The sequence below is a fragment of the Delphinus delphis genome, chromosome 5 (genome assembly GCF_949987515.2).
Source record: "Delphinus delphis chromosome 5, mDelDel1.2, whole genome shotgun sequence".
In the NCBI taxonomy this organism is placed as follows: domain Eukaryota; kingdom Metazoa; phylum Chordata; class Mammalia; order Artiodactyla; family Delphinidae; genus Delphinus; species Delphinus delphis.
The window spans coordinates 129,045,062-129,063,682 of NC_082687.1; the positions used below are offsets into that span (position 1 = coordinate 129,045,062).

Below are 18,621 nucleotides of genomic sequence, written 5' to 3' on the forward strand. Positions count from 1 at the left end.
AAAAAAATTAATACAAAATGACTACAGGTATTATACCTAGGAATGAAATGTCGGTTTAACATTTGAAGATCAACTGATAGAAATCACCATATTACAAAACTAAAGGAAAAAAAATGCATCATCTACATAAATGAAGAGGCATTTTCCACTTGCCAAAATTAAATATGTATTCTGAATAAAACCTCTCAACAAATCAGAAATAGAAGAGGACTTTCAAATCGTTAATGGTGAAATATTGAATATTTTTACCCTAAAAAGGGTACAACTGTCACTTCAGCATGTTCCTTGAGGATCTTGCTTGTGTAAAATCACAAAAAAGACAGAGGGTATATAAAGATTTAAAAAGTATGTTTATTTGCAAATGACAGGATAGTTCACATTGTATGGAATGAACATTAACAATAATGAAAAAACTAATAGTAAGTGGATATAGCTGGTAACAGAATGTAAGGTCAATAAGATGGATCATCAATTTAAAAGCGAAAACTAATCTCCTAGAATAAAAGCTAGTAGAATACGTTCATAAGCCTGGGACAGTAAAAATTTCTTAGATATGACACAAATTGAACTTATCTACAAGGGAAAAATTAATTGGCCATCAGTCACCATTTGGGTAAGCCCACAAGCTAACCCTAGCCAAAATGAGTAAAAAACAAACATCGCTGGAGAGCTTCTTTGAAAAGAGGGAAAGACCCAATGATGAGACAGCAGAAGACTCTAAGACTGCCAACAAAAGAAAGCTGCATTTAAAAGAAAATACCAAGAGTCCTACTTAAATTACGGGTTCACTGCAACATGTGATTCACATTCTCCAAGCCCACTTTTTATAACATATGGCGTCCAGCCATCCAGCGAAGCCATGAAACCTTCAAAACTGCTTCACCACATGGAGATGAAGCACGCTGAATTAAAAGACAAGACTTTGGAGTTTTTCAAAAGAAAAAAATGTTAACATGAAGAATAGAAGCAATTATTGAAGGCCACTACTTCATCAAATGTGTCTGCATTGAGAGTATCATTCTTAGTGGCTAACCACATTGCTAAAGCTAAGAAACCCTTTACTGTTGGTGAAGAGTTGATCCTGCCTGCTGCTAAGGATATTTGTCGTGAACTTTTAGGAGAGGCTGCTGTTCAAAGGTGGCACTTGTTCCTCTTTCGGCTAGCACCATAACTAGATGAATTGATGAAACAGCAGAGGATACTGAGACACAACTGTTCGAGAGGATTAATGAGTCACCGTGGTTACACAATCCAGGTTGACGAGTCTGCTGATGTTGACAGCAAGGCAACAATGCTTGCTTTTGTGTGATATATTTTTCAGAAGGATGTGCACGAGGACATGTTATGTGCACTTTTGTTGCCAACCAACACCACAGCTGCAGAACTATTCAAGTCTTCGAATGATTACATATCAGGAAAACTGAATTGGTCATTTTGTGTCGGTACATGCATGGACAGAGCGGCTGCCATGACTGGATGGCTTTCTGGTTTCACTACTCAGGTCAAAGAGGTCGCTTTTGAATGTGGGTCTTCGCACTGTGTCATCCATAGAGAAATGCTGACTAGCCAGAAAATGTCACGTGAACTCAACAACGTTTTGCAGGATGTGATTAAACTTATCAACCACATTAAAGTACATGCCCTTAACTCACGTCTGTTTGCACAGCTCTGTGAGGAGATGGGTGCAGAGCACGCCCGTCTTCTCTTATATACAGAAGTGAGATGGCTTCTAAAGGTAAATCACCGGCCAGAGTTTCTGAGTTACGAGAGCTGCTCCGGAGATTTCTTTTAGAAAAACAGTCACCACTGGCAGAACATTTCAGTGACACAGAATGGGTCGCAAAACTTGCTTACTTGTGTGACATATTCAACCTGCTCAATCTGTCACTTCAGGGGAGAATGACAACTGTGCTCAAGTCGGCTGATAAAGTGGCTGCATTCAAAGCCAAACTGGAATTATGGGGGCAACGAGTGAACATTGGGATTTTTGACATGTTTCAAACATTAGCAGAGATTTTGAAAGAGACTGAGCCAGGGCCTTCTTTCTCCCAGCTGCTGCATGATCACCTAGCTCAGCTTTCCAAAGGCTTTGAGCATTACTTCCCAACTACAAAAGTCCCCAGAACTGGGATGCAATGGATCCACGACCCATTTATGAATAAGCCAGGTGAATCGACTTTGTCCGTGCTAGAACAGGATTAACTGCTTGAGATCACAAATGATAGTGGCCTTAAAAGTATGTTTGAGACAACTTCAAATATCCGTATGTTCTGGATTAAAGTCATGGTGGAATATCCTGATGTTGCCACAAAAGCACTGAAAAGCCTGCTTCCATTTCCAACATCCTATCTCTGTGAAGCAGGGTTTTCTGCAGTGATAGCGACCAAAACGAGATCACAGAGTAGACTGGACATAAGCAACACACATCGGTGACACTGTCTCCCATCCCCCCTAGATGGGACCATCTAGTTGCAGGAAAAGAAGCTCAGGGCTCCCACTGATTCTGCATTATGGTGAGTTGTATAATTATTTCATTATATATTACAATGTAATAATAGAAATAAAGTGCACAATAATTGTAATGCACATGAATCATATTGAAACCATTCCCCCACCACCACCTCAGTCTGTGGAAAAACTGTCTTCCACGAAACCGGTCCCTGGTGCCAAAAAGCTTGGGACCGCTGTTTATAGGAAACATATAAAGAACTCTTATTAATAAATATTCAAGGGGGGACTTCCCTGGTGGTCCAGTGGTAAAGAAACTGCCTTACAATGCAGGGGATGCAAGTTCGATCCAAGGTCAGGGAACTAAGAACCCAAATACCACGGGGCAACTAAGCCCATGTGCCACAACTACTGAACTCGTGCACCTCAACTAGAGAGCCTGCGTGACGCAAACTATGCAGCCCACGTGCCCTGGAGCCTGGGCAACACAACTAGAGAAGAGAAAACCCACACGCCACAACTAGAGAGAAGCCCGCACACCGCAACGAAAAAGATCCCTCATGCCTCAACAAAGATCCTGTGTGCTGCAACTAAGACCTATTGCAGCCAAAAATAAATAAATAAATAATAAATAAATCTTAAAAAAAACAAAGTCAACTACTAATATTAAAATACATAAAAATAAATAATCAGTATTAAAGGGTAAATTCTGTAGTTGTAAAATGAGTAAACACTTGAGCAGACACTCCACAAAAGATGTGTCATCATTCCATAAAGAAATAAAAAGGTATTTAAGGCATCTACTTATCAGGAAAATGCAAACTAAAACCATAATGAGACACTATGTCACACTCACTAGGATAGCTGAAATAAAAAGACAACGTTAGGATGTGTAGCAATTGCAACTCCAATATACTACTAGTGGGTGTGTAAAATGATTCAAGTCCTTTAAAATACTGTTTATCAGTTACAAAGTAAATATACACCTACCTATGACCCAGCAATTCCAGCTACCCAAAAGAAGTGAAAATATGTATACAATTACTGTTCATTTTATCTTTATTCATCTAACAAAAAAACTGGGGGAATAAAACAAAATTTCCATTAATAATTGAATGACTAAACAGATTATGATAAATTTATTTTATCAAAAAATAATCAATAAAAAGAAATAACTTATTAATTCATAAAACAAATGAATCAACATCAAAACATGATGTTGAATAAAAGAAGCCAAATACAACAATACATATTTTGTATTTTCATTTGTTTGATGATATCATAGATCAGTTAAACTAACCTACAGAGATAAAAATCTGAAAAGTGGTTGCCTTTGTTTGGCAAGGGGCCTTTGACTGGAGAACATGCATGAACTTTCTTGGATGATCGAAATATTCAAAATCTTGATTTGGGTATTAGTTACATGAAAAATTGAATTTTCAAAACTTACTGAACCTCATACAATTCATATTATTCTATTTAAATTTTATTTCAATCAAAAAGAGTTTGAAGAAGAAAAAAGGAACGGGCAAAAAATGAATACTTACCATATTGACTTAGAAATCTCATTTTTAGGAGCTTCCCATGTGAATTGGAAACTTATGTTGACACAAAGTCTATACAAAAGTTTATGTCAGCTTTATTTATAATCACTAAAGCCAGGAGACAAACTAAATATCTTTCAACAGATGAATGGATAAACAAACTTTCATATAAGTGAATGCTACTCAGCAATAAAAGAAAACTAAGCTATTGATTCATGCAACAATATGAATAAATCTTAAATGTATTTTTTTAAGTGAAAGAAGCCAGCTCCCAAAGGCTACATATTGTATGATTTCATTTATATGACATTCTGGAATAAGCAAAACAATAGGGATAGAAAATAGATCTATGGTTGTTCAGGTGAGGAGGTAGAGAGAGAGGTTATCTACAAAGTGGCAGCAGGTAGAAGGATCTGGAGATGATAGAATTGTTTTGTATAGTACTGTGTGGTGGATCCATGACTATGTACTTATCAAAACCCATCTGTACCCCCAGAGTGAACTTTCCTACTTGCACATTTAAAAATAATAACAACAACAACAACATGCTGTCAGGGGGTCCCAGAATGGAATGTAAGCTATATAGGAATGAATTTAATTATAATACAAATAAATGATATAACCATATTGAAGGGAGTGAGTAAAGGAGCTGATGTACGTACTTTGGAAAAGAGTGTTTTGACTGGATAGTGCAAAGAGAAAGACAAAGAGAACTGTACCAAAACACTGTACACTAGTTAGTAAATTTCTTCCAGGTAGGGATTTGGATTAGCAATTCTGAAACTACATGTATATTAGGGTTGCAAAAATAAGTTCATTAGAGATAATAAGAGCAAATTTTCTTACTGTTGGAGAAAGAATTTTCAAAGAAGGAAAGGAGTGAAGAAAGAACCTTGTGGTGCTGTACTGTAGTGAGATAGCAGGATGAACTCATATTTTGTTGTGGTGTGTATATGCATTTGTGTGTATTACATATTATTCATATGCATGTGATATTTTATATATATTTTATATATATAGATACATATATATATATATATATATATATACACACACACACATACACAAAGACTGGTGCATAAATAAATGTGGAAATCTATGTACACATGGATTAGTACACATACATACATTTCCTAGCTCTATCTACTGAGTAGGCCCAGAAGTGATGACACCCCAATAATAATGAGTATACCTAGCACCAAGATCATAGTTTCTAAGTACCACTCTCCAATAGCAAGAACAAAGGATCCTTGGGAAACCAGTTGACATTTCTTCCAAGGCTGGGGAAGGTAAACTACAAGATGAGTCTGGAACAACTTGTGGGAGATGTGAAAGAACAACAATCACAAAAAGATGGGGGTAAGTCAAAAGGAGCACACAAGACAGTCAGAAAGCACCCCCAGGTGTGAAGCTTAAACAATTTGAAGAAAAATATAAAGATAGAAATGGTTTTGAGCTAAAGGATAAATATCCATGAGTCCCTACTGATATAAATAATTAATTGAATAAATAAATACATTTATTCAATTTAGAAATGTGGAATGAATGAGGAGATAGAAAATCATTATTAGAACACCACAGTCAGATCCACTGAGGAATGTTAAAATTAGTGACTAAAAGTTTCAGGCAAAGCAGAATATTTGCATGGTTTCAATGTAGCTCCTCACAATATTTGTGAATTACAAATGAGGAAGGGATTCCCAGTGTAGAAACCTGGCAGATACCTCCTCATTCACGTGATCAAGCTTAACATAATGGGTAGAAAGCTACAATAATATCCTGTTCCCCTCGATATAATGCAATGTAAAAGACAATTCACCTCTGCGATATTCTTCCCTAAAATTCACAACCTCAGTTGAATGAGAAAATAACCAAAGTTGCAAGACATTCTACAAAATTCTACAATATTCCTTAATAGCAATCTTCAATTTCCAAGTCATGAAGGACAAGAAAAGACTGAGAAGCCATCACAGATTGGAAGTATCTGAGCCAAGAAACCTGAACATAATGTAGGCTCTGACTGAATCACGCAACAAGAAAAAATATATATTAGTGGAAAAACTGGTAAAATCCAGATAAAGTCTGTAGTTTAGTTAATAATATACCAATGCTAATCTTAGTTTTGACAAATGTGCCCTGGTTATACAAAATGTCATTATTAGGAGAAACTGAATAAAAAGTATACAGAACTTCTCTATACTATCTTTGGTACTCTTTTATGAATCTAAAATTATTTCAAAATTATAATTTAAAAGAATTAAAATTTTTGAGGCTTTGTATATGTTTCTAAAATGTGAAAAGACTATGGGGATTATCTGTTCTTCAAAAAATTTTGTGAGTTATCTTGCGAGGTAAGCTGCAGATGACACGTATGTTAGAAATAACATTTAAATTAAAAATTCAACTTTTTATAGAATAAAAATGGATATGAAAGATTGACACCCCACTATTAACCTACATTCTCACTTCCCATTCATTTTTAGACCTCTTTAAATGTTTTTACAGCTTTATTGCGATATAATTGATATATAATAAACCGCACATAATTAAAATGCACTGCTTGGTAAGATTTGATACATGTATAAACATATGGAATCATCATCATAATCAAGAAAATAAACACATGCATCATCTCCAAACATTTCTTCATATCTCTTGGTACTGTTTTTGCTCATACTCTCCCCTCTGCCTATAACATTCAAATCCTCATTTTGACTGGCTGGATCCTAGACCTTGAGGCCTTAGCTTATAGTTCCCTCATTCAAAATGCCATCCTTAATTAGTCTCACACCACAACCTGATTTATGCAAACCCCACGTTCACTTAACTTACTACATGAAATCAGAACTTCGTGTCTGTGGCAATTCTCCCCAGAGTAGAAGGTGATATTGATGGTGGAAGAAATTTTGTTTCACCACTATATCCACAGACAAGCTGCTAGATAGACATTCGTCAAATTACATTATCCCTCATTTTTGTACACTTTGCAGAAACACATACTATGCTTCTGTTAAAATATTTTATTTCAGAAAATATTATTGGATGAATAAAACCACCATGCTTGTTACGATTCAAGAGGTCTATGAAATAACATGATTGTCATTTTTAATTAAAAGCCAATGGTGTGTGTATTTAATTATTTTGGTTAATCAAAACATTCTTAAAACGTTCTTAAAAATGTGAGTGTTATGAGTTCAGTGCCTCTACTATTCCAAAACTTTCATTATTTAATAAAATTACTGACTTCCAAATATAGTTTGAGTGTTTATTTTGTTACCTATGACTGCTTTATTGTATAATTATACGTTCTCCATCAGTGATTAAGAACTTTACATATGAATTTATATGAGATTAGATATTATATTTTGGTATATCTCATGATCATAATTATCATAAATGGACAGTTATAGCTATTAAATGTATCATTTGGTAATGAACATATCTTAGGCACTCTGCTGAGTACTTTGTATGTATTATCACAACTGATTTTTACCAAAAACTTATTAGGTTTTATTACTCCCTTTTATTGATAAGCTGAGAGTCAGAAAAGAAATTCAAGAGGAGTAGAAATGATTACATGGTAAAAATGTCTTTTAAACTATGTGATAAATTAAGTCATTTTAACTCCTATCCACCTCACCAAGTAAGCATTTCCAGTTAGCGCAACATCTACTAGGCACAGGAGTCCAAACTATTTGAGTTATCTCATATAATAAAATAGTTCTAAAACAATAACTTACATTTTTGTAGCCCTTTACAATTTCCAGTATGCTTTGACAAACATTACCACCTAACAACCCTGAAGTAGTTAAGGCAGATTTATGTCTCTATTGTGCAGTTAAGGAAACAGAAGCTCAGTGACTTGAAATGATTAGTCAAGGTCACAAGACAACCCATTCCTTCTGACTCGTGGACAGTGAATATCCTCTGTCTGGCCTTCCTGTTTCTTTAGAAAACAGTGTTTATTCTCACCTCATTTACACTTACATTTTCCGCTACGAGAAATTCTTTTATTCCATATATTTTAATGGCACACTTTCTTTCTTCATTGTAATCAGGTCTTCATGACTCCCCTTCCAAAATATTTACTCATATTTTTTCACCCCCTAAAATCTTACTATTTATAGACGTTTTCTTCATAGAAGGTTTTGTCTATAGATTATAATTCAGAATATGACTGAAGCCTAGATCCTAAAACCATACCTATGAAAATTTATCTGTTTATGAAAAATTGGTAATTATAGTAACTAAATGATTTTTCTTCTGATTTATGGACTATTACATGTAGGTATAGTTTAAATCAAAGGAACAATTTTAAAATGCCCTGAATGTTATTATGGTACCTTTCAATTATCCATATCAAGACTTTGTGATTATATATTAAAATAAACTAGTGGCTCGTACACTAATTGATTAATGATATCAGTGTGATGGTAAAATACTGGCTGTTACCATCATTAAGAAATGTAAGTACATTTAATACTGTTTTTTAAACCAAAAAAATAGTACTTATTTTTACTTTTTAACTATTAAATAGTTTAACATCTATTAAAATTTGTATTTCCTAAAATACCCTATGTATGTAATGTTTAAAATGTGTTGGAATGTCAATATGTCAATCTTGAAAAGTTAAATTGTTATACTAATATAAAACATTAGCGTAAATCTAGTATGTTATTAATTTTGTCTATATTAATTACTTGACTGACTTTGAGCTATACAGTCTTTATAGCAATGACTAAGTGACAGTCAAATATTAGCTATTTCTCTTCAGAATTATGTGCCTCAATAATCCTTTACTAATTCTGATGAGACATTTCTTTAGATATATTATGTTATATCATTTTTAAATTAAAAACTTCATTAGAATGTCCTGGTATTTCGACTAAAAGTAAATTATATACAGCCTACCGAAAAATCACTACACTGCTCTGCTATATCAATTGTTTGTAACAAATTTATACAACCATTAAATCTTATAATGCAAAATGAATTTTGGTTTGGCTGAAAAATATTTAAGAGTTTCATTTGATATACTTTTTAATAATTCTTAATTGTATAACATGTTATAGTTGTAAAAGGCAAATCCAACAGAGCAAAGAAGTCTGTTGTATAATTTCTAATTAGAAGTAAAAGATTATTTTCATCATGATTTTTAGTTCTTTGAAAAAATGTAGCTTGTAATACTTCTGATAACACAATAGATGTACAAAGTACTTTTATAATTTCCATGTTATAGTTATTAATATTTTTAACTTATTTACCTGTATGTCTAAATGGCAAAGTTTTAATATGGAAACTAATTCACAATTTACAAGTTTCATATCAAGAATGATTGCTTTGGAAGAGAACAGATGTAATAAAATTTAATTAGTTATAAATTTGAAGAAAATAAGTGCTAATTTTATTCATTTTTTACTTCCTTTGACCTAGCACTTAAACAATGTGGACTTCTATTTCATTATTTGCACACAGAGGGTGACTCTAGGTTCAGGTTTTCCCAGGATAGTTACAGTTTATAATAGTATCCTTGGTCTGACTGTTTTCTGTACTCCCACTCACTTTCAAAATTGTCCAAATTCTATGGTCATTCCATACTCAGTGAAAACTATGCTGTTGCAGGAAATGTTAATCGATATAAATGACATCAATTTTCTTAATAATGATAAAAATTAAGTTATTTGTTTACTTATAGATTTCATCTGTTATTATTCACTAAATTAAATATTGTGGAACACATATACACAATCATAATTAATGTGAGTATTGTAAGTAGTACAATGTGAGTATAGTCAAGACTGTATCTGTGCAGACTTGAGTTATTTAGACATATAATAAATTTTAATTTACACATTTTCTTTTTCTATTTTTAATTATGTTACATATATATAGCAGAATTTACCATCTTAGCCACTTTTAAATATACGGTTCAGTAATGTTAAGTATATTCACATTGTTGTGCTTAATTTACATTTAAATAATACATTAGTAATGAATCATCAACACACTCTGAAAATATAACTGAACAAAACCTAAGCAAAATTACAAAATAGGTAAAGGGTGGTCCTTGGGTGTTACAGACAAAACACAATCTACCAAGACAATGAAATGCAACATGCCTGGCACTGTGCCTGGAATCTGTTCAGGTAATAATAATCTATGAATCAGTACTTGGATCAGAATGGTTAAGTAATTTGGCTGTAGTCATACAATGAATAAAATGAAAGTTTGACCTAGTTTGCTCTGACTATAAATACCTGATATTTTTATCAAATTTTTCTGTTAAAGATCTGGGCGACAAAAGACAGTTCCATCTATAGCTAAGTCTCTGTAAACAAATGCTTCAGAATTGATTGCTTTTTTATTTTGCATAATAACTAAAGGTGCTATTTTTAAAGTCCATGATACAGAGCCAAACTCTGTTTGAATTCACATTCTCTATTTGAAACAACTGGCTGTGTGGATTTAGGGAAGCCCCTGAAACTCTTAGAGCCTCAGTTTCCTCATCTGAATAGTCACTCTTCACTTGGAAATGGAGATATGGAGATAACAATAATACTTACCAAAAACTTATTATGGGGCTCAAGCCACTTTTTATGATGTAGTTCTTTGCAGTTCAAAGCAGATCTTTAGAATCAGAATAGCTACGTTCAAAATTGAGTTCAAATGCTTTTAAGCTCATTAATTCTAGTATAATGCTCAACTTAGTGCTTTAGGGTCTTCACTTGTAAAAATGGAAATAATTATAACACCTATGTTATATGGTTATTGTGAGGATTAAGTGAATTACGTACAAGGTATTTAGAACAATGTCTGGCACATAATTAGTGCTCAAAATGCAATAGCCATTATTGTGATAACTTTCTGTTATTTTTTGAGTTACAGTAATGTCAGCTGCAATTAAAAAATTCACAGTGTTCACTCATTCTTCTCCCCAGTTCAGTAAGCATTTTCTGATCATTACTTTGAACTCTTCATCAGGTAAATTACTTATCTCCATTTCATTAAGGTTTTTTTCCTGAGGCTTTATCTTGTTCTTTCATTTGGAACATATTTCTCTGTTTTTCATTTTGCTTGACTTTCTGTGATGGTTTCTACATAGTAGATGGAAGAACCACCTCTCTCAGTCTTAAAGGAATGGCCTCAGGTAGCAGATGAACCTTTTCCTTCAGCCTTGCCTCAGCTCTTGGTCAGCTCGCAAACCTATCCAAGCAGATTATATTTTTATCTCCCAGTAGCTGAGGATGTGCCAAGACCTGCTACTGTCCCAAAGGGGAGAATCTCAGCACCCAGATTCAGGATGACTGGAAGCCAGACCTCAGGAAGTATGTAGTCCTGAGGGGCTGCAAGAGTAAGCCCTACTGGCCACCAGAGCCAGGTGATCGTGAGGTGTTCCCTGAATGGCAATCACAAAAATCAGGGCTCCAGGCAAGTGTATAAGCTCCTTTCTGGGAGATACCAGTGAGCCAAGCAAGGCAGAAGGGAAGCACCAAGATGGTGTCCATGACATACGATCCTTAAGAGGAACTCCATAGGCCACCAAATGTGTGCCAAACCTGAAGCCTGCCCCTCAGGCTGACACTCCAGGACAAGCAAAGAGGCCTCCTTCACAGAAAGACTGGGGCTGTGCCTCAGTCTGCTGCCTGTGCAGTGCCCTAAAGGGGGTAGCCTGCCAGGAACTGTCTCTCCAATTGGCATAGTCCCATGGTACCCAGGAATGCAAGGCCTCCTGGCCACCAGAGCCAGGTAACAAAGGGGTGTCTTTTGGGTGTCAACCCTCCAAAACAGCCACCAGACCATTTAAATCTCTCCTCCAGGAGACACTGGCTCTCTGGAGTGTGGCAGATATGAGTGGGAAAATAACACCTGCCCTCCAAGGTGTCTGGGAAGTCAGCCCTTAGATGCATGCTTAATTAGCAATCTGCCCCTCAGGTCACAGTCATGATGATTAGCTAACAGGTCTCCTTCACAGAAAGGCCAAGCTCCTGTGTCTGTTGCATCCTTCTGTGTGCTAAGGGTGGGAGCTGTTTAAGAGCTCTTTCTCCATTAATAATAGTCCTGTGGGACCCACAAGCATAAGCCCCACTTTCCACCAGAGCCAGGTGATGTAGAAGTGTCCCCAGCAGCAGTCACAAAAATCAGGGACCATACAGGGGTATGAATTCCTTTGTAGGTGACTGAAACTAATTACATGAAGAAATTTCAGAAAATTCAAAAATATATGCTGATTAAACAACATGCAACTGAACAACTAATGGATCAAAGAAGGGATCAAAAATGAAGTTAAAAAAATACCTAGAGATAAATGAAAATGTAACACACCAGAATTTATAGGATGCAACAAAAGTAGTTCTAAGAGGGGAACTGTTAGCAATAGGTACCTATACCTCAAGAAACCAGAAAAGTCTCAAACAACTTAACTTTACACCTCAAAGAGCGAAAAAGAAGAATAAACAAAGCCCAAAGTTATTGGAAGAAAGGAAATAACAAAGATTAGAGCAGAAATAAATGAAATGGAAACTGAAAAGACAATAGAGAAGATTAATGAAACTAAGAGCTAGTTCTTGGAGAAGATAAAATTCACTAACCTTTAGCTAGACTAACCAAGAAAAAAAGAAACAGGACTTAAATAAATGAAATCAAATGAAAGAAAAGATATTACAACTGATACCACAGAAATACAAAGGACCATAAGAGACATGAACAATTATACACCAACAAATTGCATGACCTGGAAGAAATGGATAAATTCTTAGAAACATACAACCTACAAAGACTGAATCATGACTAAGTAGAAAATCTGAACAGATAGATTACTAAGAAGGAGATTGAATCAGTAATCCAAAACCTCTCAACAAACAAAAGTCCAGGACCAGATAGCTTCACTGGTGAATTTTACCAAACATTTGAAAAAGAATTAATACCAATTCTTCTCAAACTCTTCCAAAAAAAAAAAGTAGAGGGAGGAACTTTTCCAAACACATTTAAAGAGACCAGAATTAACCTGATATCAAAACCAAATGAGGATGCCACAATAAAAGAAAATTACAGTCTGATATTCATATTGAACATAGATACGAATAACCTCAACAAAATATTAGCAAGTCAGATTCAATAATACACTGAAAAGGTCATATACTATGATCTATTGGGATTTATTCCAGGGACACAAGGATGGTTCAACATCTGAAAATCAGTCAATGTGATACACCACATTAACAAAATGAAGGATAAAAATACTATGATCATCTCAATAGATGTAGAAAAAAGCATTTGACAAAATTCAACCTCCATTTATGATAAAAATGCTCAATAAAGTCGGTATAGAGGGAACGTACCTCAACATACTAAAGGTCGTTTATGACAAGCCCACAGCTAACATAACACTCAACAATGAAAAGCTGAAAGCTTTTCCTCTAAGATCAGGAATAAGAGAAAGGATGTCCACTTACTGCCACTGTTATGCAACATAGTATTGGAAGTACTAGCCAGAACAATTATGCAAGAAAATGAAATAAAAGGCATCCATAATGGAAAGGAAGAAGAAAAACTGTCACTATTTAGAGATAACATGATATCATGATATCATATATAAAAAACCCTAAAGACTCCATCAAAAAACTGTTAGAACTAATAAATGAATTCAGCAAGGTGGAATGCAACAAAAATCTGTTGCATTTCTTCACTAACAATGAACTATCAGAAAGAGAAATTAAGAAAACAATCTCATTTACATTTGCATCAAAAAAAAATTTAGGAATAAATTTAACCACAGAGGTGAAAGGCCTATTGACAACTACAAGACATTAATGAAAGAAATTAAAGATACAAATAAATGTAAAGATATTTCATGCTTATGGTTGGAAGAATTAATATTGTTACAAGTCTATTCTACCCAAAACAATCTATAGAATCAGTACAGCCCCAATCAAAATCCCAAAAGCATTTTTCACAGAAATAGAACAAACAATCCTAAAATTTGTATGGAATCACAAAAGACCCCAAATAGCCAAGCAATCTTTAGAAAGAACAAAGCTGGTAACTTCATGTTCCTTGATTTCAAGCTATATTACAAAGCTACAGTAATTAATATTGTATGCTACAACAAAGAAGCCAAAAATATACAATTGGGAAAAGACAGCCTCTGCAATAAATGGTGTTGGGAAAACTGGACAGCCACAGGCAAAAGAATAAAATTGTACCAGTACCTTATACCATAGACAAAAATTAACTCAAAATGTATTAAAGACTTGAACATAAGACCTGAAACCATGAAACTCCTAGAAGAAAATATAGGCAGTAGGCTCCTTGACATAGGTCTTGGTGATAACTTTTTAAATCTGACACCAAAAACAAAAGCAACAAAAGAAAAAATAAACAAATGGAACTATGTCAAACAAAAAAGCTTCTGCACAACAAAGGAATCCATCAACAAAATAAAAAGGCAACTTACTGAATGGGAGAAAATATTTTCAAAACTTATATCTAATAAGAAACTAATATTCAAAGTATATTAAGAAAACTCATAAAACTCAATAGCAAAAAATAAAAAATCCAATTTAAAAATGGGCAGAAGACCTGAATAGACATTTTCCCAAAGAACAGAAAAAGATGCTCTACATTATTAATCATTAGGGAAATATAAATCAAAACCACAATGAGATATTACCTCATCCCTGCTACAACGGCTAATATCAAAAAGATTAGAAATAACACATGTTGGCAAGGATATAGAGAATAAGGGACCCTTGTGCACTGTTGATGGGAATGTGAATTGAGCAGCAACCAAGGAAAACAGTATGGAAGTTCCTCCAAAAAATTAAAATAAAATAACTGTATGATCAAGCAATCCTAATCCTGGGCATAATGTGGAGAAAACTCTAATTTGAAAAGATACATGCACCCCAATGTTCATAGCAGCACTATTTACAATAACCAAGACATGGAAGCAAACTAAGTGTCCATCGACAGATGAATGGATAAAGATGTGGTATATATATACAATGGAATATTACTCAGCCATAAAAAAGAATGAAATAATGCCATTTACAGCAACATGGACGGACCTAGAGATTATCATACTAAGTGAAGTAAGTCAGAAAGAGAAAGGCAAATACCATATATCACTTATACGTGGAATCTAAAATATGACACAAATGAATTTATTTACAAAACAGAAACAGACTCACAGATGTAGAGAACAAACTTATGGTTACCAAAGGGGACAGCAGGAAGAGATAAATTAGGAGTTTGGGATTAACTACCATATATAAAATAGATAACCAACAAGGACCTACTGTATAGCACAGGGAACTATATTAAATATCTTATAATAACCTATAATGGAAAAGAATCTGAAAAATATATAGATGTACACCTGAAACTAACACAACATTGTAAATTAACTATACTTCAATTTAAAAAATGGTTAAAATATTTTATTCAAATAAATGGGTATTATAAACATTAATTCCATGAAACATACCTGTTAGTAGGTGATGCTGAAAAGTAAAGGAAATAAAAGTATAATTTCCTTAAGCATTAAAAAAAAAAAATCCAGACAAACAAGTCACATTTAGGGAGCTAATCCAGGCTAGAATAATTATAGTCGTGCTACAGGAGCTAAAAGTCTTAACCAGTTAGGTATTGGTACTGAAATGGAAATATCATATAAACTCAGGTTATGTGTAGAAAGTGCAGTAACCTAAGAAATCTATTTCCATGGAGAAAGAAGACTGTCCCTTCCACTCCCTCATTACAGCAGAAAATATAGAGGAAGAAGCAGGAAGAACTGGAAGAGAGAGGGATGGAAAAAGCAGCCTCCCCTGATTACATGTTCCCAGATCTACAGCTCACACGCTGGTTCTTCATTTCCTGTCTTCCAAGACTGGAGGACCTCTGAACGCTGAAGCACTGACATTGCTAATACTCTGCCCCTCTTGGAGGAGCTCAGTGAGTCTCCAGTCTCTGTAACCAAAAGAATCTTGACTGGAACAAAAAACACTGAGCTCAAAGAACCTAATCTGTTGTAAAGTTTTTGTACTTTCTCATGCCCTTAAAAAGAAAACAAAACAAAAAGCAAAAACAAAAAGAAGCTTCGTAAAACAATTACTAAGTGCTGAACACTTATTTCATGCTGTATGTCACACTTTGTATTATACCAAAACTATTTAAAGTGTTAGTAAGTGATCTCTGAGAACACTTTTCTTGTAGAACTGTGAATGAATTCAACTGCACACGTGTTAAACGTATTTTGTAATGATTCATGATATTGACACAAAATTTGTATTTCTGTTATTACTAAGTGCATAACACATATGAGGCTCCAAATTTATGATCTTTAACTCTGAAAGAAGAATATTTAATTCAAGGAAAGAAGTTTGCTTTGGTCTTACTAGTAATCCAAATGTCTTTGATTTATGGAGTAAATTATATTTCTTCCTGTCAAACTTCAACAAAATAGCCCCTGTTGTTAGCAATACTTCATTATAATTTTTTAAAATAACTGGGAGATCAAAAAGGGTAATGGGGTTGAGGGTAAAAATGGTCAATATTCTACTAGTTGATGTGAATGATTAAATTAAAAGTTTAAAGCCTAATATGTAGAGCAAAATCTTGTGTGAAATGGCTCTTCATATTTTATGCTCTATGAGATGATATCCTAATACTAAGTTAAAATATTAGCTTAGATTAAATGTTCATGGTATAGTTTATTAAGTATAGTGATCAACTTTAAAGCAATAAAATACCTTCTTAAAGAATAAAAAATATCTAACTGGATTTTGTATCTATAATAGAGAAATTTAGAACAAATTTTACTGGTTTTTAGACTTTATTTTACAGAAGACTGTCATATATATACATATATATATGTACACACACACACACACACACACATATATATATATATATATATATAGTTTTCTCTAGTGAGGTAGCAAGGTAAGCTCTAAGACATCCAAAGGGAAATCGAGGCATAAAAAGATTAAGTAATGTTCTAAGGTCATAATAAGAGGCAGTGCATTGCCTAGAACCAATGATCTTACCGTCCACCTAAGGCTTCATCTACTACACCAGGTTCTACAAAGCCCAAAGACTGTTTAATTCTATTCTAATGGTAAGGAGAAAATTGAAGAGCGGAAGCACTTTCCTGAAAATCTGATTCTGTGTGTGTACAGGTTTCATGTGCAGTCAAATACAAGCATTTTGCATAGAAAGAGCAGATATTTGATGGTGTTTCATAAAAAGAGAAGACAATTTGCAAATTCTACATAGTTTGAATAAAAAGCTGTTGAACTGCTGTTTTGGTAAAGGCCTTCTCTAGAAACTATACTTGCTTTGGGCCCCAAGTCCAGTTTCTGTATCAGAGAATATACAAGAAACACATACTACGGCGAGATAGTGTATTGAGAACTACAGGAAATGACTAAGTCAGGACACTAAAAGGATACAGTTTCTTTGGATGAGACATCAGGAGAGACAAGCATGAACTGGGCATCTCCAGTACTTAAAAAAAATTCTAGCGTAGAGTCGGTACTCAATAAATATATATTTTAAACAACGAAAGGACAAAGCTTTTAAGAATAGCCAGGTATACACTACCAAAAGTAAAACAGATAACTAGTAGTAAGCAGCCACATAGCACAGGGAGATCAGCTCGGTGCTTTGTGACCACCTAGAGGGGTGGGATAGGGAGGGTGGGAGGGAGACGCAAGAGGGAGGAGATATGGGGATATAGGTATATGTATAGCTGATTCACTTTGTTATACAGCAGAAACTAACACACCATTGTAAAGCAATTATACTCCAATAAAGATGTTAAAAAAAAAGAATAGCCTGGTTAAAAAAATTGTGTTGGAAAAAGATTTTTAATTGAAATGGAGAATAAAAAGTAGTAAAATTCATCTCAATAGATTCCTTGTTCCCATATAAGATTTATAGGAACCACTTCCTGGAACATTTTGTTTATTTTTTGTTTCTTTCTATCTTCATAGATTAATCAGTATATGTCCACACTCTATTGAGATAATCAAGTGCTTTTAAAATTCTTCATTAGTTAGTGAGATGTATTACCTGATTTTATTTATAAACTTAAAATTCTATGCTATCTAAATAGATCACCTTAACATTTGTGAATTATGTATTATTATCTTACTTATAATAATGAATAAGACTTTTTCAGTGATTTAGTATAGACAGTATTTTCCAAGGAAAAAAGGACAATAGAGTGGATTGGTTATAATCTGCCTTCATCATCTCCATCACTCACAAATGCATATGCTATGGGCCTATTTACACATTATGCTTTGCCAGGTGCTTCTTCAAATACCGTATTCAGTGAATAAATCAGCAGCTAGATGACAGCAGTCTTCCCCAAAACAATCAAACTTAATATTGAAATATACAGTTATGCGAGAAAAAATGCTTGCCTTAAAAATTCAGGACACTATGGGAAGTCAATGTCGATATTCAAGATTAAGTTCCATATAAAAGCATGCCCTACTTTTTGAGAGTGATATTTATCTTACTCTCCTAAAATGCTTTTGCATTTACTAGAAACAAATTAGAGCAGAAGGGTAACCGTTTTTTTAAAAATATTCCATTCACTGAACTTTTATTTATACAGAGC

At 34.1% G+C, this 18,621-nt stretch overlaps 1 long non-coding RNA gene across 1 annotated transcript in view; it reads right to left on the bottom strand.

The window, feature by feature from the left end:
- The window catches only part of LOC132426166 (uncharacterized), a 188,336-nt gene that overhangs the window by 63,146 nt on the left and 106,569 nt on the right, over positions 1 to 18,621 (bottom strand). The gene's annotated exons all lie outside the window — the stretch shown is intronic.